Below are 24,037 nucleotides of genomic sequence, written 5' to 3'. Positions count from 1 at the left end.
TAGGTGGTGATGACGGCCTGAACGGGGCAGCCAGTGGATCCAGTGGTGAGTGATGGATGTGTCGTTTCGCCATAGGTATGGAGGCCTTCTTGGGTGAAGTGAGGCGGAACGATTCCTGTGGGGATAGTAGCCTGATGTCGAGCTTCATTGGTGATAGCGATGACGATGATGCGGGTTGGTGATGGCCCGGGACGAGTGTCAGTTCAGCAGTGGCGGGATCGATCACTGGTGTGGGCGGACTGAACTGCGTGCCAGACTGGGAGGCTGTGGAATGCGCTGCCCGATGGGATTGGCGTTCGGCGGGGTCCAAATAGACGCCACAAGTGCCACAAAAGTACTGCACGACGAGTTCCTCGCGCTTGTGACACCTGGAAAAGTGTTTCGATAGGTGTTTCACGGTATCGACGCGTCGGCTCTGAAATTTACAGCCTTTATGTGGGCAGTGAAGGTCTTGAGCCGAGCGGTCCGTGTTAAATGTCACTGTGCACTTCTCAGGAGGAGATCCGTCACCTTTAAGCCGACCATGATGCGTGCAGTTCCAATGACTGCTTAAAGCGTGACGGGTGCGGAAATATTGCTTGCAATAGACGCACCTCATTGCAAAAAAGTCAAGTTGAGATATCGTATACCGCCAAACAGACGTGACACGATCTTATAGCCACGTAAGCAATAGGAACAACAGAAATACAACAAAGTTCGAGAAATAGAGGCCAGGTTACGCGTTGTTAGCGGTATGTGGCGGGAAAACGCGCGAAAATGAACGGCACACGTCGAAAAAGTTAGAATTTGGCTTAATTAAGTACGGTGTCAAATATCGGCCCGTGTACGGCATGTACAGCGATGTAGGACTCCTGGCAGTGCTGAAACGGCCGCAATCGATTGAAAAATGAACCCAGGAATACTGTAATAACTCGCGTGGGCCACGGAGAGGAGCTACAAAATGTCGGGCCGTGTAAAAAGTGCTTTCCAAACACTAGCGAGCGAGTAACTTTCGATGGGCACGCGATACGCTTGACTCGCCGAACAAGAATATGCTCGGGAAAGTCTAGGATAACAATCGCAAAATATCGACGGTTGTCACCGATGTAATGACAAATGGTCGATAGATATTGCGGAGTGTACGTGCAGGAACAATTATATGTTATAGTTGGGCGAATAAGATCACTGCACGGCGAGAAAACAGCGGCGAAGATGGTCGATGCAAATGTAAACAAACAGTCGGTCGGGAATATATAATCGCGTTTGTGTAGAGACTATATATCCCGAAATGAGTAAAGAGGCGGTTAAAATGTTTGTCCCTCGTGACAATCGCCGTGAAATAGTAGCAGCACCAACTATCCGAGAAAGTCTGGTGAAAAATGCGGCAGATCGCTGAGTTAGCGACGAGAAAGTTCCGTATTATGTGACGGTATAGGGTCACGCGATAATTGCTCGGTCAATTGAGCAGGCAGGTCGATGTAGTAGGAATTTAAATACGTAACGTAGCAACCTAAAAACAGCCAACGGTCGCTTTTTCAAACTTCGGTTGAATCTCGCCAAATGGTAAAGCGAATGTTATAAAACTGAGTGTGCTCGGGTAGAACAACGATATCTCTCCAGCGATAGATAAAAAGTTCAAATATAATGGACTCTTTAAAAAAGTAAAGACGAATTTAAAATCGTAGCTAGGCAACCGAAAAACAGCCAACGGTCGGTTTAAAACTTGATAAGGTTTCTCACGAATTTATTGTCGAATTCGTGCAAAATTCTGGTTGTAATGCTGTATTGCCGGTGCTAGCGCAAATTCGATGCGGTGTTTGAGAGAACGATCGTCCAAGCGCGTAATGGGGTCGTGACGGAATCTCGAGCAACTCGCTTATGAAAGTACGTCTTCGCAATGTCGGTTTTCTAGCAATATATGTGAGTAGAGAATCGCACACAGTGTTCGTAGCAATACGAGGATCAACTGCAGGAAAAATTACGTGGCTAGAAGCGATAAACGGTCCGAACCGAACGATGTAGGGAAACGCCGGCCGAAAGTTCAAATTCTGTATCGCTTCGTAAATGAGTCCAAGTACGATGGTACCAAAGGGTCTTCCAATTCAAGTCCAATTCCAGTTCCGATTCCAATTCCGATATAATCCAGTGACGTGAGCAAATCCAAATTCAAATTCAAAGTCAACTAACCTTGATAAGCGCGATCCAATTAGCGATCCAATTAGCGATCCAATTAACTTTCCAACGAACCAATCAACGAAAACCGATCAAGTATAGCACGGCCAATTAAGCTGATAAGAACAGAATTGACTTTTATTACATTAGAAAGTTTTACACAGAATATAGATATATACATTATGGAATAGAGTAACGCTAATAACATAGGTATTTAAGGCTATTGTAAATATTGTACATAGAAATGCAAATATTGTATAAATGTAAAAAAAAGAAAGGGTACGTTAGAATAAAATATAGATTGATAATAGGAAAAGGTTAATAGAAATTAGAGAAGAGTTTAGGTGAGACTATACTTCACATGCTCGTAATATATGTCCGCTGAGCCACGGATGACATCAGTGCAGCATAGTTTTCGAAATAGGGACTTGTATTTGTTGGACATGTTTAATTTAGATAGGACAGTTTCGTTGTTAGGATGCCAAGCACCAAGAGAGCCAATAACAAAGCCATGAACGCTACAGGATTTACCAGTCGATTGGAAGTAGCGCATGACATGATCGTATTTTGTAATCTTGTTGAAGTCAGCTGTTGACAGCGCATCGGGACCGTTCTCAAAAGGGCAAGTTACGTCGATGATGGTGACATTGTTACCGTCTTCAATTACTATGTCTGGTCTGCACTCATCGTCTATGCCGTCTACTTGTTGGTCGACTTTGACTGTTCCGGATCTTGTAGCATTAACCAGTCTATCGACGATTTTGTCATGTCTTTTGCGAATGTTGACCATGTTCGTTTTGCAGTGATTAAGTATATGAGGTAAGGTTTCGGAGGTGTCATGGCATTTACGGCACGATGCTGACGTGTTGTTCCATTTTGATTTGTTTTGATTAACTGGCACCACGTTTAATCTTGCTTTATGGATGAACCTCCAGTCACTGAATCTCATATTTAGGCCACTGTTGAGGAATTTAGAGCCGTTGCCAAAGCTGTCTCTGTTGAGCGTGGAGGCTACCTTGCCTTGGTCAAGGAGGTTCAACAGTTTGGTACTTGCAATGTTTTGTACATGCTGGTGTAAAAATGCAGAGGCGGCTTTGGCTGTACAAGGGCCTTTGTTGGCTGAAAAGATGGCAGGATGGTCGTTGGTCGGTACAGCGAAAGTTATTTTAAGATTCCTGCATGCGTTTCGGGCTCTAGTCCACAGAGAGTGTGTGCGGTAGCGGATGACGTCCTTGTGGAAGCAACCAGTTGTGGACCCTGACAGAAAATCTTTGATTAGGGCAGGCGAGGGATCTGATCTACTGGCAAAACTGACTGTACGTAATAGTTCTTGCTTCGCGATAGTGGCGACAGTTTTGTCAGAAGAGCTGAGCATTTTTATTCCTTGGACGATAGTCTGGACATCAACTTCGGCCGCTGGGTCTTGGAGGCCGAGACCCCCTGATTTTATTGAAGCGAAGATGTAGTGTGTGGTGGCTCTAATGGGGAGGTTACATATTGTTCTGACAACTTCAATTAGTTTCCTGCGGTAGTTAGTTACAGATGCTTTCTTTGGTTCTCCAGCGCGTAGGGCATAAGTTAGACATGGTTGGATAAATGTTTTAATCATGTCCAGCTTTTGCCATGGAGCAAGAAGAGAAGTGCTGATACTTTCAAGGTCGCGGCAGAGATTGTCAGTAAGGTCCTGGATTGAAGAGAAATCTCTGATTAGACCGATTGGAATGCCGAGATATTTATAGTGGTCTTCTTCAGCCAGATGTGGGATTTGCTTATTTTGGATAGTGAATCTAGCAGGCTGAATATTACCGTTAATTCTCTTACTATAAGTAATGGATAGTGACGCGCATTTGTCTGGTCTAAACTCCAGCCCAATTGTAGAGGTTAAGTCTGATGCAATGTTTAGGAGAGACTGGAGTTGATTTTCGTTCTTGGCTATGACAACGAGGTCGTCCGCATAAGCCAGAACCGAGATTTCACAAGCGTGGTGTTTTAATGGACCAATTTGTTTGTTTTTGGAATTAATACCTCGAAGGATTAGTTCGATGCAGAGATTGAATAAGATCGGCGAGAGGGGACAACCTTGTTTGACTCCAGCGAGGATCGGGATAGGCTTTGTGTTCCCATTAGACGTGATGATTGTAGTTGTGGCGTCACTATAAATACTTATAATAAGCTCCACAAGTGAGGTAGGAACGCCAAGATGATTTAGGGTTGTAGAGATTACGTTGTGAGGTACACTTCCAAAAGCGTTCTTGAGGTCAAGCCAAGCCAGGTAGATGTTCTTCTGGTGCCGTTTTGCGTCAAGAATGAGAGATTGAAGGATGAATGTGTGTTCATAGCAACCTTCATTTGGTCTTGCACTTTTTTGAGAGTCGGATAGGAGGCCGTTGTCTATGGAGAAGGAGACCAGTCTAGATGCAATTATACTCGTGAGCAGTTTGTAGACGCAGCTCATCAGAGCAATGGGGCGGAAGTTAGAGACACAACTGGCATCACCCTTTTTGTGGATTAGTATTGTATTGGACTTCTTCCATTGATCAGGGATGTTGCGATCAGTAAGACAGCGGTTGAAGATTTTAGCGAGGATCTCTCCCTTGGGATCTATTGTCCTCAGGTGTCTGTACTGTATTTTGTCTGAGCCCGGGGAAGAGTTAGACATGGTCTTGAGTTTTTTCGCTATCTCATCGGGGGATATAAGCGAGTCAAGGTTATGGCCACATTCTACTTGGGGGACAAACTCAAGTAGGAGATTAGATAGAGCATCAGTATCGCAAGATTTATCGTCAAATACTTCAGTGAAGAAGTGTTCAGCCTCAGTAACGGTGCCAGAATATGTGGGTTTTGTATTATCGAGAATAGATCGGGCAGCTTTCTTCTTCGATAGTTTATACATCGTTTGAATTTTGCGTGCTTTGAATGGATCGAATGCAAGTGCTCTTCTGTTGATGTTTACTCTCTTGGCAGACGGACGATTTGGCGGCTTTGGGGCCTTTCTCTTGGTGTTATTAGGTATGGCGATGGTAATGATTTCCTCAGTGAATTTATTGATTAGGAGGGAGAATTCCTCCCAGGTTGTGGTAGAGGAGAAGTGATAGAGCCATTTATTGTGGAAGGCAGATGAGGATTCCGTTGCTTGAGAGTCGTTTGAGCAGGTGTCACAATGAGATGTGTTGTCAGTTGTGGTTGAGATGGATGGATAATGTGGTTGTTGGGGGTTTGATGAATGCCTTTCGGTAATAGAAGGTATATTGTCATCAGATGGGGCATGAGGAAGGTCTAATAATGAAGGTTCTGGTGTGTTGTGAGTTGGGGTGAAGTGTAGTTGTGTTTGGCAGTTTGATTGAGATCTAGGCTCGAGTACACTATTGTGAAATGGAAGGTCCAGGGGTTGAAAGGGAGGCGAGGGTGTTCTAGTAAGTTTTGGTGTTGTTTGTGGTGAAGTGAGAAGTGGTATAACTGGTGATTTATATGGTTTGGTTGTGTTTGTGAGGGTAAGTGGGATGTTGATGTGTGGTGTTAGTGTGATGATGGGATGTGTTTTCCTGTGTGGGTGTGATGCTTGGGTGTTGTCTGGGTTGGGGTGGGGCTGTGTTAGTGGTGGTTGAGAATGTGGTAAATTGGTAATGTCAGTTAACATGTCTGTAGTAATGAGGCTATGGTTAAGTGTATTATTGTTGAGAGATGAAAGGGTGGGTGAATTCATGTATATGGGAGATGAATCAGTGATTGGTTGTGATTTAGGCTTGAACTGTTTTGAAGTGGTTATTGTTTTATGGTGTTTTGTCCTTTGGTTTACGTATGAGTAGACAGGTGTGGGTGTGTTGGGGTATTTGTCTTTGGAACCTATGTTGTGTTCTCTCTTACAATGGACACCAGCACCTTTTGCTGTAGGGAAGTATTTATTGCATATGATGCACATTGCAGAGACGTCGATGTTGATGTGTGCATGTTTTGATTTAAAATGACGAGAAAGATTATTATAGGAACCTATGAGAGTGTCACACAGGCAGCAGTGAAATTGTTTTCCTTCAGGGAAGGTTCTGACGATCGTAACGGACTTGCAATCCGATGGAATAATAGGCTCATGTTTTTTTGCAATGTGGACACCCAATCCATGTTGATCAGTTGTGGTAAATTCACACTGATTGCATTGAAAGTTGTTATCGAGGTGGCTACACATATTCGCGATTAGAAAAACGATATTAGCGGAGATAAACCAGTATAATGATGTAGGATAAGATGGGGAATTCCCAGATTGTGATCGCATCGATATATGCAAATTTTCGGATTTTAAAATTCGTAACCGTAGCAACCGATATACAAGTTGCAACGGGCTTTTATTTTAAACTCCACGGTAAGACGATGATATTTCTTCGTATATATACTTGGAAGAAGAACTTGGACTTAAATAAGGTAATTTTAGACCAGTAGATGATGAAAGACTTGTAGAAATTCAAATAGATCATAGAAAAAACGGCGCCTCCGTTTATAATCGTCGCTGTTATATACTCCGACGTTAGGACACCGAGCTCACGCAAGGAATAGTATTTCAAAGATTCTCCAAAAGTATAGTACATATAGTTACCAAACTTTCCAGAAATGCTGAGAAAATGCCAAGGGATCTTCTTATATAAATTCCAAGCGGTGAAACTTTAGAATAACTCCAAACATTGAACGTAGTAATTCCCGTTGATAGAATAAATTAAAATGTGCTGTCACTCCAAACTTCAGGATAAAAAACCAAAAATTCTTCGATAATACGTTATCCAGAGGAAAAATGAATATTATAGCAGAAAAGATATCAACTTTGTCTATATTTTTATACCAAAATTTAAACGAAAATGTAGAGTTTAACAACAAAAATTTTCAAAAAACGGAGAGCGAAAAATTGTGCGTACCGGGCGTACTGCTACTACACTTGATCTTAGCCAAAAGGCCGAGAAGCGATGCAGAAGAAGAGCTTTCGCCATTTTTTCACTCTACAAGTTGCATGAGAAACACACGGTTCTATTGTATCTTTTCGCGTAGAAATCATGCAACAAATGAAAAAAATCAACCAGTACGGATAACGAAGGAATCATCCTTTACTACAATCGTCATGTCAAGCGTTCTTTCTAATCCAATGTACACCTGTTCGTAAAGAAGAACATGTTTGAAAATTCGCGCGTAATGCCGCGAAATGCGATCGTTTCATATGACGTAGGAAGCACGCGATGTCTGTCGCGAACTTGCTGCAGACGTGCTTTCTCATTGTAAAACAAACGCTTTGTGCTTGTGGGCGATAATGATTCGCATTGTATGCAAGTGCTGCAATGTCAACAAGGTCATGCTTCATGAAATCGGCAGACAAGCAGCTCAATGAACGAATTTTACACTACGAGCCGTTAAATGTCAGTGATACATAGAAATAATTACTATAAAAAGCTAAACAAACGTACGACTAAGTAAGAAAAACGTTCGCAATGCAATATCATTACTGTTAACGTCGACGATACATATTATAATTTGTATACTTTCATAATGTATATGCCGTCCGTCAAAATATACACACACGCCGGCCGTTTACGTCGTTGTTAAGTACAAGTAATTTATGTCAAATACAAGTAATTTATTCTTGCTAATAGCTGATATAAATTTCTCCTGCATCTCGCTATGCATTTTGGGATAGGTCAGTAAAAAATTTGGCAGCATGCAACCTAACCCCGAACGAACAACGAATTTATATATGTCCCAAAGCGTGGCATACACAATTGACGGACGAAAGGCCCTCTTCTCTCTATTGTGTTCTATTTTATTTGTTCTTTTCTCCGCTTCTTCCTCCCATCGTGAGAAACGAAGGGGACGAGCGCGAACGCAGGTCCCCACTACCAGAAATTATACGCTCGAGTTACCCACGTTAGGGTAATCGCAGGAGTCAACCCAGTCGAAGTGCAATGAAAGGGCCTCATCCTGAGAGGACCTCCTAGCTGATCAAGGTGCCTCTCGCGTCAGGTAAGTATGCTCGAACGACGCACGGCGAGCATACTTTGTACGCGAACGTACGCTCGGTGCGACACGGTTGCACCCTCCCTTTACTTTTCACTACTTTTTGCACTTGCAACTTACCGTCTGACGGCCTTTATTGTCTTCCTTTCCGACGACGACGACGTCTTTTCGTCTTTCGCCGACTCTGTCGAAAAGAGACGTATGTTATTTAGTTAAATGTTAAACAGTTCGTTTCTCGGTTAGTTAGTTACAGACAAAATAAATTCGCTTAGCTATTTGATTTGCTGGCTGTTTTGTTTGTTTTTTTTTTCTTTTGTTTAAAGTAAATGTGTTTCCCTTCCGCGAAGGGAAATGGGCCGAACTCGGAGGTAGTGCAATACCGAGACAACCCGTGGCCAGGGCGAAGCAAGCTCCAATCCCATGGCCGATATCCAAAAATCAGTTTAATATAAGAGTCGGGCATTGCCCGACATATCAGATATTAAGCTGATAAGAACAGATCGTTAAAATTTATTCATGAAAAGCAGATAATTATTTACAAAGTATTAGTTGTTACTATTAAAGCAAGTTATATACAGAACTGATCATGCGTAAATATATAATGATAACGAAGTTAATAAACTTGGTAAGAGTGAAAGAAATAAAGCAGGTGCAGAGAAGTAAGGTAAGTAATCATGGATGGGATGAGGTAAGTAACGGGTAGGTTGTGGGGCATGAGCTAGTTACATTAGGGGGGTAGGGATGAAATTAGTAGGATGTGACTTTTACGCACTGGGGGTTGGTATAGGGTTAGCGATGTTTTGACTATTTACAAATGTATATATATATATATATTAACAGTTTATTATTTGTCTTTTAAAAGAGTTTGTAGTTTCGTCTCACCATGGAGACGAGCTGCCAATATGTTTGTAATAAATGTCCGCGGATCCCTGAATAGCGTCCGTACAACAAAGCTTCCTGAACAGGGATTTGTAGGATTTTGACATCCGTAGAGCTTTCATGACTTTTTCGTTGTTAGGATGCCAAGTTCCGAGTGCACCGACAACGAAGGCAAATAGATCGCATTGGGAGCCTTTCTGACGGTAGTAGTGAACGACATTTTGGTATTTTGAAGTTTATCGTGCTCAGCGTTTACGAGAGCGTCTTCACCGTTTTCAAATGGGCAGGTAACGTCTATAATTGTTACCTTGTTGTCTTCCGTTATGACAATATCTGGGCGACATTGGCTCTCTAGACCGGAGATAGTTTTGTCAAGTTCTACTTCGCCATATCTTATCGAGTTAGCGAGTCTATCAACTAGCTTGTTGTGTCGCTTTCTAATGTCGACCATGTTGGCATCGCAGTGACAGAGGACATGGTAGGTTTCCGCCTGGTCCTTACATACACGGCAAGAAGGACAACAGTCAGACCAACGAGCTTTATTTTGGTTTGTTGGAACGACGTTGAGTCTTGCACGGTGAATGAATCTCCAGTCACGGAAACGCAAATTTAATCCGTGTAATGCCACGATGAGTTGTTGGCGTGTGGATCTTGGATCATTGATCGAGCAACTTTGCCTTGGTCAGGTAAAGTAGTTACCTCCGTAGCTTCGGCATCTTGTAGGCTCTGTGAAGGAAAGAAGAAGCGGCTTTTGCTGGACAGGGACCTTTGCCGTTGATGGATATAGTCGGCGGGCCTGCAGGAGGTACTTTAAAGGTGACATTTAGTCTCCTGCATGCAGATCGTGTCCTTGTCCATAGCGAGTGTGTTCTATACCTGATTTTATCCGGTGAAAATTCCCTGTCATTGAACCCGATAAGAAGTCTTATGTTAATGAAGGAGACGGGTTCGTCTGGGCGGCAAAAGCGACAGTTCGGCGAGTTCTCCTCTGGCTACACCAGACACGAATTTATCGTCGGAGGCAAGCATTTTCATGGCTTGGACTATTGTCTGGACGTCTGCCTCTGTTCTTGGATCTTGGAAACCAAGGCCACCGACTGACTTGGAAGCAAATGTAGCTCGTGTGATGTAGCTCGTTGCGGGAGATGGCAAATGTTCCTTATGGTTTCAATAAGTTTTCTCCGATAGTCGGCTAGTGCAGATTTGTTCGGTTCACCCGCACGGAGGGCGAAGGTGAGAGCAGGTTGAATAAACGTACGAATCATATCTAACTTTTGCCATGGTGCAAGTAGAGATTTTTGAATGCGATCTAAGTCGGTACAGATTTGTCCTACGATGGTATCGATGGAGTTTACGTCTCGGAGCATGCCGATCGGCACACCAAGGTAGCGATAGTGGTCGTGTTTCAATAGAGCTGGCATCGAGTTCCCTTGAATGTTGTACCGGTGGGTTGAATGTTATCGCCCCTCCCATATGTGAGGCTGATGGATGCACATTTATCAGGGCGGAAAGTAAGGCCTAGTATGTTCGCTGTATCTCCTGCCGTTGATAGAAGAGACTGTAGCTTATTTTCGGTTTTGGCAATTAATACGAGATCGTCAGCGTAGGCTAAAACTGAGATGTCATTGTTATAGTGCTTGACTGGCCCAATAGTTGCGCCGGTGGAAGCAGTTGCACGGATTATAACTTCGATGCAAAGGTTAAAGATTATCGGAGATAGAGGGCAGCCTTGTTTAACACCTGCAAGGATTGGAATTTGTGATGTAAGACCACTTGTTGTTGAGACTTCCGTTGAGGCGTCAGTGTATATGTTTTGGATGAGGTTGACTATGGAGGAAGGTATGCCCAGGTGTGAGAGAGTTGTTGTGATGACTGAGTGGGGAACACTTCCGAAGGCATTCTTTAAGTCTAACCATGAGACAAATAAATTTTTCTGGTGACGTTTAGCATCCAAAACGAGGGATTGTAGAATGAAGGTGTGTTCATAACATCCCTCGCATGGCCTAGCGCTTTTTTGGGCAGGAGATAGTATGTTGTTCTCAATTGAGAATGAGACTATACGGTTTGCTATGACACTCGTGAATAGTTTATATATACAACTCATCATGGCAATCGGGCGAAAATTTGAGATATTGCTGGCGTCACCTTTTTTATGAATCAATATTGTCTTAGAAGCTTTCCATGTGGCCGGTACATCGTCAGCATGCAAGCAGCGGTTGAAAATTTTGACAAGGATTTTACCTTTGGGATCTACGAGCCTCAGGTGGCGATATTCTATACGATCGGCACCAGGGACGAGTTTGAAAGGGCGCGTAGTTTTTCTCTATTCTTCAGACGTGATGTCATCATCTAATGTGTTGTCAATGGGGCCCGAGGGAACAAACTCAGATAGTTTCTCTTGTAGTAGGTTAGAGTTCACGCTTTTTCCGAGAATGCCTCACGAAGAAAGAGTCGGCAGCGCCACGCTTCCTGAGTACGGTGGTTTGTTGTCGGTGATTACTTTCGGCTGCTCTTTTTTGAGATCCTATAGAGGGTTTGAATTCTTCGTGCTTCGCGTGGGTTGTACTGCAGTGGCTGTCGGTTAACGTTTATAGGGCGATTGGATGGTCTAGTAGTATCACGGGCCTTAGGGATGTTATTGGTCAAGTTTCCGTTATTCTTACAATAGTTCCAAAGCTCCTCTGTAAATTCATTACAGTCATTGGTGAATTGTGACCAGTCCGAGTCCCTGGTGAATGTTTCTGACCATTTTGTTTTTAATGATAGGAGAGCATCGTCGGCCTGGTTTGGTGTTGTGGGTGTGTCTGAGTGGTGTAAGACATTGTTGTGTCTGGTGTTGTCAGGTTGTGAAGCCGGTATGGTGGGCTGAAGGTGAGATTCGTGAAGAGATGAGGTGGGAGAAGTGTCTTGAGAGGTTGTGTTGTCTTCTGTTGTGTCTGTGTAAGAGTCGTCTGCATCTGTTACCCGTGGTGTATCGTTGAGTGGTGGAAGGTTGTGTCCGTTGGGAGTCAGAAGTTGTATTATCATATGTATTGTTACTTGGTATAGTGTCGTTTTGGGTAAGGAGTAAAGTATGTTGTACAGTGTCGTTTTGTGTAGGAGGTAGAGATTGTTGTACAGTGGAAGGAGGAGATGTTATTTCTGGCATAGGTTGTATTTGGTCGGGAAGTAAGCTAGGCAGTGATTCAGTGATAGAGGTGGGTAGTCTTGGAGACTCGGGTTGTGGGGTTGTTGATAGTTGTTTGTGTGGTGTTGATTTGGACTTGGTGTTGTTGGTTTTTTGTTGTTTTGATGTCGTGGAAGGCCTTGGTGAGAGTTGGGTGAATGTCGATGAGTGTCTGTTGGCACGTGTGTTTCTTTTCAGGCCTCGCAATTGTCTCGATATGGGTGGTGTGGGATGGCTGATGGATGGTGGTGTGGTCTGAGGTGACTCATTATGAATTGAAGTATGAGTTGAAGTGCTTATTTGTGAATCGTGGTAGTCCACAAATGATATAATGGGTTCAACGGGTGGTGGGTTAAGCGTGAATGTGGATGGAAGTTTGTGTGATCGTTTCAGGTGGACTCCCGCGCCTTTTGTGGAGTCAAAAGGTGTCACATATGGTGCATATACATGATGTATTCAGTGGTATTTGGGGTGTGATGTGAGGCAATGTCTGCGGAAGTTAGCTAGTGAGCCTATAATTGTGCCGCAGATACAACAGTAAAACGATTTCCCTTTGGGTACTCTGCAACCACATTAATTGACTTAATGTTATCGTCAATACAGCGTGGTGTTTTTGACACGGTGTAAGCTGAGTCTACTCTGTACATGTGTTACAAAATCGCAGTCGTTACAGTGAGCAATTGTGAACAATTATCCGTTGAGTTCGAGTCCGAGTTGTCCATCATTTGTTCTTAGTTGCGGGCTTTGCCGCTGTGAGCTATTGGGACATATCGCCGTCTGTTGATGGGGTCGAATGATGTTTGATAGAGTTGTTGTTTTAAGTGTAAAACGCGTGGCAGGATATATTAAGGGAGATCCTTGTGTATCTTAGACGGTATAGTTGATTGGCTGTTACTAAGCAGCTTAAGCGATTGTAGACTAGGATGGGGAATTCCCTGATGGTTTTTGCATCGGTTATATGCAAATTTCAGATTAAACAGCCGTCACCGTAGCAACCGATATACAAGGTGCAACGGTCTTTTCCCTTCAGTTCTGCTATGATGCTGCAATAAAACGACAATAATCTCCGCTTTTATACTTCAGAGAGGATCTTGGTTAACGCTATGATGGCCCAATGAGCAGGATATAAGGTAAAAATTATATATGTTCCATTATATCTTGAGGAAAACGGCGATTCATATAAGCACTATATTTCAAATTCTGACGTTGAGAAGGTGTATTCACGCAACAAATAGAAAACGTTGATTCTCCAAAAGTATAGTACATATAGTTACCAAACTTTCCAAATATGTTGAGAAATTGCCAAGGAATCTTCTTATATAAATTCCCAGCCTTGAGACTTTAGGATAACTCCAAAACTTGATCGTAGTAATTCCCGTTGATTGAATAAATTAAAATCTGCTGTCACTCCAAACTTCGTGATAAAAACCAAAATTTCTTCGTTGATACGTTGTCCAGAGGAAAAATGAATATTATAACAAGAAAGATGACAACTTTATCTATATTTTGATATCAAAATTATTACGAAAATGTAGAACTACAAAATTTCCAAAAACCTAGAGCAAAAATTGTGCGTACCGGCGTACTGATACTACACTTGATCTTATTTTGGGTCGGGGTGTCGCAATGACGACGAACCCTTACGTGCAAGACCGGTACACTCAGGGAGGCCGCTACAAGCGACGCAGATCGACAGAGGATGTGAACCTCTCCCCCGCGGACAAAACCAACAGAGAAACGAAAGGGGAGAGATCTAGGAACTCTCGACGATACTAAGCTCCGGCACAAAGTACACCAGAACTTTGACAAAACGCACGAACAATAACTAGACGAGAGTTTGAAAAGGACAGCAAGCTGTCTTTCTGCAAACTACGCAACGTACGACGAACGGGCTATCCGGCAGTGCAACCAATGAAGGCGACCCCCATCAGCACCGTCCAACAAATGACCAACGATTAAGACATAAAATCCTTAGAAAAGGATACAGTGTTGTCTTCGGCGATGGTGCCGACCAAGCCACGAAGCAACCATTCGTTTTCGAACTTTGTCAGAAGACAGTGGCGATGTTCGATTTTCACCGCGAATCGGAAGGTTGACTTCGCCATCCGCAACACCGAGGAGGCATCGGGAGTGAGACGGTCAAACCTGCATCGATTGCGGTGCAGCCACAGGTGGTGTCTGACAATGCCCAGGATGGCATTCACGGCCGCAGGGGTCTGCTTCGCGTCCGGGAAGCCGAAGAGGATGGTGGAGATGGACAGGGGAGTGGGTAAGGCCAAAGCCTCCAGAAGCGGGGTCATCCAGTCCCAGACAGCCTTGGCGATGGTGCACGTACAGAAAAGATGAAGAGCGGTCTCGGGCTCTCCGCAGAAACAGTTTATATCGACTTTCATCCCGAAGCGGGTCAAACGATCTGCTGTGGCCAGACGGCCATGGAAGTTGTAATAATTGGTGTCAGCGACCGATCGTGTGAATCGCCATAGTGTGAGAGAACGCCATACTGATGGCCAGTGAACAGTAATTTGCATGGTTGAAAATTTCTCAATGGCTTTATGGGGTGCCAAAGTGCTTTCTAGTAGAAGGGAGTAGGTCCGTCCTGCGGTGAGTTCCGCCAGTGGAATGGGAGCGGCGTCGTTGAGTCCCACTACCCATGAATTCTCTTCACGTCTTCCTTTGAGGTGTAGCCAAGTGTGAATGAGTGATTGATCAAACTTGGGTAATTTCTTGATGAGGTACGCGGGGATTTTGTCCCGAGCAAAGAAAGTGTTCAAGTTTTCGTTGAAGACTTGGCGTACATTATAGGAGAACAAAGAGGGCCAGGGAACGGCACACCGAGATAGCAAGAGACGGCGAAGCCAAATTGCCCTCAATGAAGAAAGTTTGGTGGCAACGTGAACCGCTCCCAAACCCCCTCGGCGACGAGGAGCAACGGCAGAGCTGCGGGCTATAGGTTCTTTAGGTTTATTCCAGATGAATGGGAACAAGAGTTTGTTAATTGCGTGAACGGTTGTCTTAGGCATATCGAAAATAGTCGCTTGATACCAGAAAAGACTGAGACCCAAACAATTGGCCAGGAGAGTGCGTCCCTGCAAAGAAAGTGTACGTTGCGACCAAGACGATAGTTTGACTTGGAATCTGTCCACAAGTGTGGCCCAATCAGGTAAGATACCATTGCCGACACGGCATCCCAGAATTGTTAAATAATCTGATGTCCATTTTAGTTTGATTGGTAGATCTGTCCTGGATGTCCACGATCCAAAAAGGAGACCTTCCGTCTTGTCCACATTAAGTTTGGCCCCCGTGGCCTTGGTATAACGGTCGAAGAGTTGGAGTAGCGCAAGCAAGCTGGGGTCGCTCGCCACAAAGCAAGATGTGTCGTCCGCATACTGAAGTATCTTCACACGATTACCATTGGGCAGTGGGAAGCCATCAATGTCGGGTGACTCCTGGATAGCACGAGATAGCGGTTCAGCGGCCAAGATGTACAAAAGGGGCGAGAGGGGGCAACCCTGCCGCACTCCTCGGGAAATAGAAAAGGGACCCCCGAGAGTACCGTTGATTAATACACGTGAGTATATGTTGTTATAGAGCAGTTGGACCCATTTCCGGAACGAAGGTCCGAACTTCATATGGAATAGAACCCGATTCAAAAAATGCCAATCGACCCTATCGAAGGCCTTTTCCTGGTCCAGTGAGAGGAGAGCTCCACCGAGATGGGCCGAGTTTGCGTAGTCCAAACTATCTTGGATGAGTCGGACCACTTCACCAGAAAACCTGTTCGGAACACCACACGTCTGGCATGGTGAGGTTACGCTAGAAATGACCTTGGCCAGGCGGCCTGTTAGAACCTTTGCAAGAATTTTATAATCCGTGCAGAGGAGTGTAATGGGACGCCAATTTTTCGTGTCCAGCTTATCTCCTTTTTTATATAATAAAGATATGATGCCCGTTCGTTGAGATAAGGACAATTTGCCCTGATCAAAAGAGGCGTTAAGGACGGACACTAGATCGGAGCCCATACAGCCCCAAAAGGTTTTATAGAATTCATATGTGAGGCCATCCACCCCCGGTGATTTATTATTAGTGAAGGAATTTAAAGCTGCAGTGCATTCCTCCAGAGTGATTTCTCCCTCGCAGAGAGCCGCCTCGGTATCAGATAGCGTTAAGACAATCTTAGAGTAAAAGAACGATTGTTCTGCAGCATCAAGGTAAGCCGCTGTAAAAAGGGTGGTATAAAACACCATCCATATATATATTATTTGTTTTAGGGATCTGTGTAAATGACCGTGCGCATCTTTGATGCCAGTCATTAGGTTCCGTACGGCCGTTGTCTTCTCACGTTGGAAGAAATAGCGGGAAGAAATTTCACCTTCTTCTGCCCAGCGTTCTCGTGCACGCAAGCGTGCTCCGTCCGCCTTACGACGGTAATGGTCATACAACAAATCCTCCACCTCTTTAAGTTGTGTTGAGACATCCTCGCCGGCATTACGTCGAGTGGTGAGATTCATGAATTTTGTGTTTAAGGTTTCATAGTGAGCCCGTTGAGACAGAGCCAGTTCTGTTGAAAATTCTTTAGAGATTTGTTGTATCATTTGCTTCCCAACATCCCACCATACCGTTAGAGAAGGGTAGTGGTTTTGTTCGTCTTTCCATTCCGTCCAGAAGGTTTGTATTAATTTAGTGTATGTTTTATTATGTAATAAGTTGTTGTTAAATTTCCAGCTGCCCTTCCCCCGCTCCGGCGCGCCCGGAAGAGAAAAGGAAAGAAATACGTAGGAGTGATCGCTGCGGAAGTATGGAAGTATGGATACCTCGCGAACGAAAGGCACCAGGAGAGAAGATGTCCAGATCATATCTAGTCGCGAAGCAACGGTTCCGCCACGACGGGACCACGTATAGCTGCGTTCCGTCGGATGACGCGTCCTCCAAATGTCGACAATATCCATGTCGTGTGTGAGAGTAGCCAAAGTGTGTGGCCAATTGTAGGCCCACGGGGAGTTGGGGTTGCACCCGATGCGATCGATGTTGGGATCGACAACGGTATTGAAGTCGCCGCAGACGAGCGTCGGAAGCGATAGATCAATTAAAGGAAGAATGGGACGAAAAAACTCAAGCCCTGGTTTTTTCTGATTGGGGCCATAGAGGTTGATGAGTTGAAAAGAAGAGGAATGAAAGGAAAAGTGGATAACTTGCAACCGACCTTGTGAGTCGGCTGAAGAAGAAAGAACGATGAGAGAGGGGTGGTAGAGAACGGCGACGCCCCGCGAGCGGGCCGTGCCGGGAGAGGAGAGAACGTTGTACTTGGTCTTGTTATTGTCTTGAGCGGTTTCTGTCTCAAGCCATTGTTCAAATTCAGTCTGGCTGGTGGCATGTGTTTCTTGAAGGCATACGATAGTTGGCGAGAAGCAAGCAAGCCAAGAGAAGAGGACCGACCGCTGTGTCGAATTACGGAGGCCCTGGCAATTCAATGTGATAGTTGTTAATGACGGTGAGTTAGTCATTGTAAATAGGGATAAAAAGCAAATAGGGGCAAGTAAAAAGACTAAAAGTGTCGAAAAAGGTGACTAAAAGTTAGGAGGAAGGAGGGCCCCCCTGGGTGGGGAGCACTGCCGCCAATTTGAACAGAGAGTCCGCGGTGCGTGCTACCGCACTTGCAGGCTCATTAAATACCACTTGATGTAGATTGGAGTGGTTCTTGATTAGCGAAAGGGTCACCTGCTGGGGGGCAGGTGAATTAGGCATCTCTGCTTCGGATACCGTAGCAAGGGATGCATTCTCATCACTTGAATAATCATCCTCGCAGAAGTCTGGGTGATCATTCGGGTCGAAAGGGTCCTCATCGGAACCCTGTATATTGTCATCATCGTATCTGCTATTGGTTATGTTGAATGTCCATCTTCCGCCTCATTATCTCCATCCTCGTCCGTAGTCCTGGTAGTCTCGTTGTCCATGTCCGTTCGCTATCTTCATCGCCGTCATCATCGTCAAGCTCGTCATCGTTGTCCTGGGAGAGGTATTCCGGATGGGAGTCCGCGGATCCTCTCCGTCGTGGGCAGGAACCGCCAGCTCACCACTCGATTGTTCCTCAGGAACGCCTGACCAGGAGCACCTCGTCCAAAGCTCGTCAGTCTCGCAGAAGCTTCCCGTCCGGTTGTGGTGACTGGATGGGGAACGCGCTCCTCCCGTCGTCAACCGGCTAGGAGGTACGGTCACTGGACGTTCATCGTCATCAACAGTGCCGCCCCCCCCAGAAGGGGCAGAAGGGGCAGAAGGTACCGGGGCACCGGACGCGCAGTCAGGAGCTGACTGGATTCCATTTGAGGGTGATGGGGTGGGTGGCCCCTCGGCACTCTCGGGGGGAGGAGCGTGCGGGAGATTCCTCCCTGCTACCGCCGCATAGGAGACAAGCGGTCGCGTTGGGGCAATAGGTACTGAAAGATCTGCAGCATTCTCGGTGGTATTGCTGCTATTAGTAGCAGTAGTACTGGTGTGGTGAGTGTGAGAGGCTGGGCAGTCAGCGATGACATGCCCTTCCTTATGACATTTGAAGCAGACCTGTCTTTGCCCACTGTATTTTATAACACACCAGTGGCCGGCAATCCGCAGCCGAGCAGGGATGTTAGCGGTGATTTTCATCAGCACATTATGTTCCCCAGTGTATATGTTCTCGTGTACCACCGATTTCATCGATTTGATGCCGCCGTTGTAAGGGGCGAGTGCTCGAGTGATAGCTTCGTCCGGGATACCATAGGAGAGCCGTGAAATGTATACCCATGTAAATGGGGATACCGATCTGAATTCCACAGGCTTACCATGGACGAAGAAGTCTTGGTTTGAGAACGCGTGCATCTGGCGTGCATGGGTGAAGGTAAATCGATAGCGCTCCGGGGATATCTGAACCACCGCCTCGACGGCGCTAGCCAACTCGCGTGTTTTTAATAAGTTAATTACATCTTTAGCTCCCTTTTTAGGAAGGGGGCAATCAGGATGTAGAATGATGTCGACGGTTCTCGACGCGTACGGTATCATTGTAGTGTTATGAGGTAGTGTTGATGAAAGTATTATAAATATAGCCGCCGCTTAAATGTAGAACGGCAAGGCACAATAACAAGAAAAATCTACAGTACAAAATAGATAATTCACTGTAGAACGAGAAAGGCAGGCAGAATACACTAGTCGATAAACAGAACTAGTAAAACTGGGGCAGAAACGAAGCAAAAAGACAACGCGCTTCGCGATAAATATATAAACAGCTTGAACGGAAAAGGTCCAAACAAAGCACACGAAAGAGTAAACAGCACTGACTAGTATCAGACAGTGATAAAGCGAAATACGAGCAAGAAGTAATAGAACAACGCCCGATCAAAGTCCAAACGACCTTCGATTAACGATCGTTTGTTTAAGTTAAGTAAATAAACGTCCGAGCAATTAAATAATCTCGAACACACGCAGTAAATAGCAGTTCTTGCTTATAGCAGGAAAAATTTGAAGATAAACACACGTGAAGTCTTGTAGCTTCACAAAAATAAGTCGAGGAAGAAAGCTTCCCGAATACAAAATGGCGGTAACACACGAAAAATAGAAAAACAAGAACGAACACTGAAGAGTCAGAAGATGGCCAAACCACCCCCCGACTAGACCCTAACAGCAAGAAAAAGAAAAAGACCCCCTCCCGTTCGGTTGCCCCCTAAATGGGCCCCCTAATAAGGTACTCCCAGAAAACCAGATACAAAATACAAAAAGTGACAAACAAGGAACGAACTCACAGTTTTGACGACGATATTGAATATGATTAACAAACACCAAACGATCACAACGCGCAGACTCGATAACAGCAAATCTCGACAGGTCACCGTGTCCAACAGATACTACACTTGATCTTGTTTTGGGTGGGGACCGGGTAGGTTACGAAGTCGGGGGTGCAATGACTACGAACCCTTAAGTGCAAGACCGGTACACTCAGGGAGGCCGCTACAAGCGACGCAGATCGACAGAGGATGTGAACCTCTCCCCCGCGGACAGAACCGACAGAGAACAGAAAGGAAAGATCCAGGATCTTTCGACGATACTAAGCCCTGGCATAAATGCCAGAACTTTGACAAAACGAACGAGAATCACGAGACGAGATGTTGAAAAGAGGACAGCGAGCTGTCTTTTCGTAATCTACGCTACGTACTACGAACGGGCTATCCGGCAGTGCAACCAGTAAAGCGACCCCATCAGCACCTGTCCCACAAATTACCAACATTCAAGACACAAAATCTTTACAAAAGGATACCGTGTTGTCGTCGGTGATGGTGCCGATAAGACCACGAAGCAACCATTCTTCCTCGAACTTCGTCAATAGGCAGTGGCGATGTTCTAGTTTCACCGCGAATCGGAAGGTCGACTTCGCCATCCGCAATACGGAGGAGGCATCGGGAGAGACGGTCGAACCTGCATCGATTGCGGTGAAGCCACAGATGATGACGGAAAATACCCAAGAGGGCATTCACGGCAGCGGGGGTCTTCTTCGCGTCCGGGAATCCGAAGAGGATGGTGGAGATAGAAAGGGGAGTGGGTATGTTTAAGGACGCCAGAAGAGGATTCATCCAGGCCCAAACAGTCTTGGCGATGTCACAAGAACAGAAGAGATGAAGAGCAGTCTCGATCTCTCCGCAGAAACAGTTTCCATCAACTCTCATTCCCGAACCGAAGCAAGCGGTCCGCGGTGGCAAGGCGGCCATGAAAGTTATAATAGTTGGTGTCGGCGACAGAGCGGACAAAGCGCCATAAGGACAAAGAGCGCCACACAGATGGCCAGTGAATGTGAATCTGTTGCGCAGAAAATTTCTCAATGGCTTTATGAGGAGCCAAGACACTGTTTAACAGAAGGGAGTAAGTTCGCCCAGCAGTAAGTTCCGCCAGCGGAATAGGAGTGGCATTGATATGCCCGACCGACCACGTATTATCTACAAAACGGCCCTTTAGTTGCACCCAGGTGTGTACAACGGACTGGTAAAACTTGGGGAGTTTCTTTATTAAGTAGGCCGGAATAGTTTCCCGTGAGAAAAAGGTGACAAGATCTTGTTTAAAGACTTGTCGCAGGTAGAGAGAGAACAAGGACGGCCAAGGGACAGTGTGTTGCGAAAGCAATAAACGTCGTATCCAAATAGAACGTAGAGATAAAATTTTCGTACCAACATGCACGATCCCCAAACCCCCTTGAAGACGGGGAGCGACGGCAGAGCTGCGCGCAATCGGTTCTTTATTTTTATTCCAGATAAAAAGGGAATAATAATTTATTAATAGCATGCATGACAGTTTTGGGCATGTCAAAGATTGTTCCTTGATACCAAAATATACTTAGGCCTAAGGTGTTCGCCAGCAGAGTTCGTCCTTGTAACGAAAGGGTACGTTTGGACCAAGATGTTAATTTTATTTTGAATTTCTGAACAAGCGTGTCCCAGTCCGGTAGAACGGAATTCCCAACACGACATCCCAAAATAATCAAAGAGTCGGACGTCCAGTTTAGAGCAACGGGTAAGTTCGTCCTTGAGACCCAAGAACCAAAAAGGAGACCCTCCGTCTTGTCTAGGTTTAGCTTTGCGCCGGTGGCAGTGGCAAAACGATCACAAATATTTAGTAATGTAAGCAGGCTGGCATCGTCCATGACGAGACAAGTAGTATCGTCTGCGTATTGTAGAATTTTCACAGTTTCTCCATTGGGTAGAGGAAAACCAGTGATATCAGCAGATTCTTGAATCGCTCGGGAAAGCGGTTCGGCAGCCAGAATATATAATAGTGGAGAAAGAGGACAACCCTGCCGCACTCCTCGGGAAATAGCAAAAGGACCTCCGAGAGCACCGTTAATTGATATACGCGAATATAGTGTGGTATAAAGCAGACGAACCCACGTTCGGAAGGAAGGTCCGAAATTCATAGTAATCAAGACTTTTTTGTAAGAAGTCCCAATCCACGCGATCAAAAGCCTTTTCTTGGTCAAGGGATATCAGAGTTCCCCCGAGGTTAGATAAATTAGCATGGTCCAAGCAGTCTTGCACCAAGCGCACTACCTCGCCAGAAAAGCGTCCCGGAACGCCACATGTCTGGCATGGAGACACGACACTAGGGAGGACCTTGGCCAAGCGGCCAGTAAGAACTTTCGACAGGATCTTGTAGTCGGAGCAGAGCAAGGTAATCGGACGCCAGTTCTTTGGGTCTAATTTGTCCCCTTTTTTGTACAGCAGCGAGATCACACCTGTACGTTGAGACAAGGATAGTTTACCGTCTCTAAAAGATGCATTTAGCACCGATACTAGGTCGGGACCCAGCAGGGTCCAAAAGGCACGGTAGAACTCATAGGTGAGGCCATCCACCCCCGGAGATTTATTAGTGGCGAAAGAATTCAGAGCAGCAGTACACTCCTCCATAGTAAGGGCTCCCTCACATAGGGCGGCATCCACAGGGGACAGTTTATGTTGAATTCTGTCCAGGAAAAAGGTTTGTTCTGCTGGATCTAAGTGGGCAGCAGTAAAAAGGGCAGTGTAAAATAACATCCACACATGCAGTATGCCGCGCAGAGTTCTGACTATACGGCCGTGGATATCCTTGATCGCATGCATCATATTGCGTACTGCATGTGTTTTCTCGCGTTGAAAGAAATAGGTAGAGGATATCTCCCCCTCCTCAGCCCAACGTTCTCGGGCACGTAAACGCGCTCCAGCCGCTTTGCGTTGATAGTGCTCGCATAATTCGTCCTCTACAGCTCTGATCTCTTCGGCCACATCATCACCCGCGTCACGACGTGTAGCAAGGAAATGAAGATGACTGCTGAGAGTGCGGTAAGTGTCCTTCTGTCTTGCCGCGATGTCGGTGGCAAATTCTTGAGTTAGTTGGCGAACGAGGCTCTTGCCAACGTCCCACCACACTGGTAGTGAAGGGTAGTGGATCTGCTCCTTTTGCCAGTCCGTCCAGAAATTCTTTATTAATTTGATATATAATTCATTATTTAATAGGGTTTTATTAAATTTCCAGTAGCCCCCCCCACGCTCCGGCGCGTCCGGAAGAGAGAAAGAAAGATAGACATAAGAATGGTCACTATGAAAGTAGGGCAGAATGGAGATTTCCTTAACACATGGCGCCAAGAAAGATGACAACCAGAACATGTCAAGGCGTGATCCAACTTGTCCATTGCGACGAGACCAGGTGTAGGAACGGTCATAGGGGTGGCGAGTTCTCCACATGTCCACGAGATTTAGTTCATTAGTAAGGGTGGCTAGGGTGTGTGGCCAATTATATGCCCACGGTGAAGTAGGGTTGCATCCAGTGCGGTCGATAAGTGGATCGACCACCGTATTAAAGTCTCCGCCAACGATCGTAGGGAGAGTGACATCCAGTAAGGGAAGAATAGACTGAAAAAATGCAATGCCAGGGTTCTTCTGGTTAGGACCATAGACGTTAACGAGCTGGAAAGGTGTAGAATGGAAAGAGAAATGGATAACTTGCAACCGACCCTGCGAGTCGGCTGAAGAAGAGAGAACGGAAAGAGAAGGGTGATAAAGAACGGCAACGCCCCGCGAACGGGTCGTGCCGGGGGAAGAAAGAACTTTGTACATTGACTTGTTGTTATCGTGGCGATTTTCATCGTCGATCCATCGTTCAAACTCTGTTTGACTTGTGGCATGAGTTTCTTGCAGGCACACGATCATGGGCGAGAAACAAGAAAGCCAGGAAAATAATACGGACCTCTGTTGCGAATTGCGGAGGCCTTGGCAATTCAATGTAATAATAGTAATTGGTGATGATGAATAAGTCATTGTGAAAAGGTTAGAGGCAAGCAAAATTCAAAAAGGAAAAGAAAGAAAGAAAGAAAAA

The 24,037-nt window shown here is 45.4% G+C and overlaps 1 long non-coding RNA gene, 1 other non-coding gene and 2 pseudogenes across 2 annotated transcripts; 1 reads left to right on the top strand and 3 right to left on the bottom strand.

Annotated features, from left to right (window-relative positions):
* The first annotated feature begins 397 nt into the window (after positions 1 to 397).
* On the top strand, positions 398 to 24,037 carry LOC124448331. Its single transcript, XR_006949024.1, has 4 exons — positions 398 to 408; positions 4,369 to 4,375; positions 5,458 to 5,467; positions 23,684 to 24,037. It is a non-coding gene; the product is annotated as an uncharacterized LOC124448331 (long non-coding RNA).
* On the bottom strand, positions 6,919 to 7,099 carry LOC124450153 (annotated as a pseudogene).
* LOC124449928 lies at positions 7,988 to 8,150 on the bottom strand. The gene has a single exon (XR_006949691.1). It is a non-coding gene; the product is annotated as a U1 spliceosomal RNA (small nuclear RNA).
* On the bottom strand, positions 8,483 to 8,664 carry LOC124450112 (annotated as a pseudogene).

Source organism: Xenia sp. Carnegie-2017, unplaced genomic scaffold, assembly GCF_021976095.1.
Source record: "Xenia sp. Carnegie-2017 unplaced genomic scaffold, XeniaSp_v1 HiC_scaffold_23, whole genome shotgun sequence".
Taxonomy (NCBI): domain Eukaryota; kingdom Metazoa; phylum Cnidaria; class Anthozoa; order Malacalcyonacea; family Xeniidae; genus Xenia; species Xenia sp. Carnegie-2017.
The sequence above is the reverse complement of the archived record's forward strand: the minus strand, read 5'-3'. Positions and strand labels throughout refer to the sequence as shown.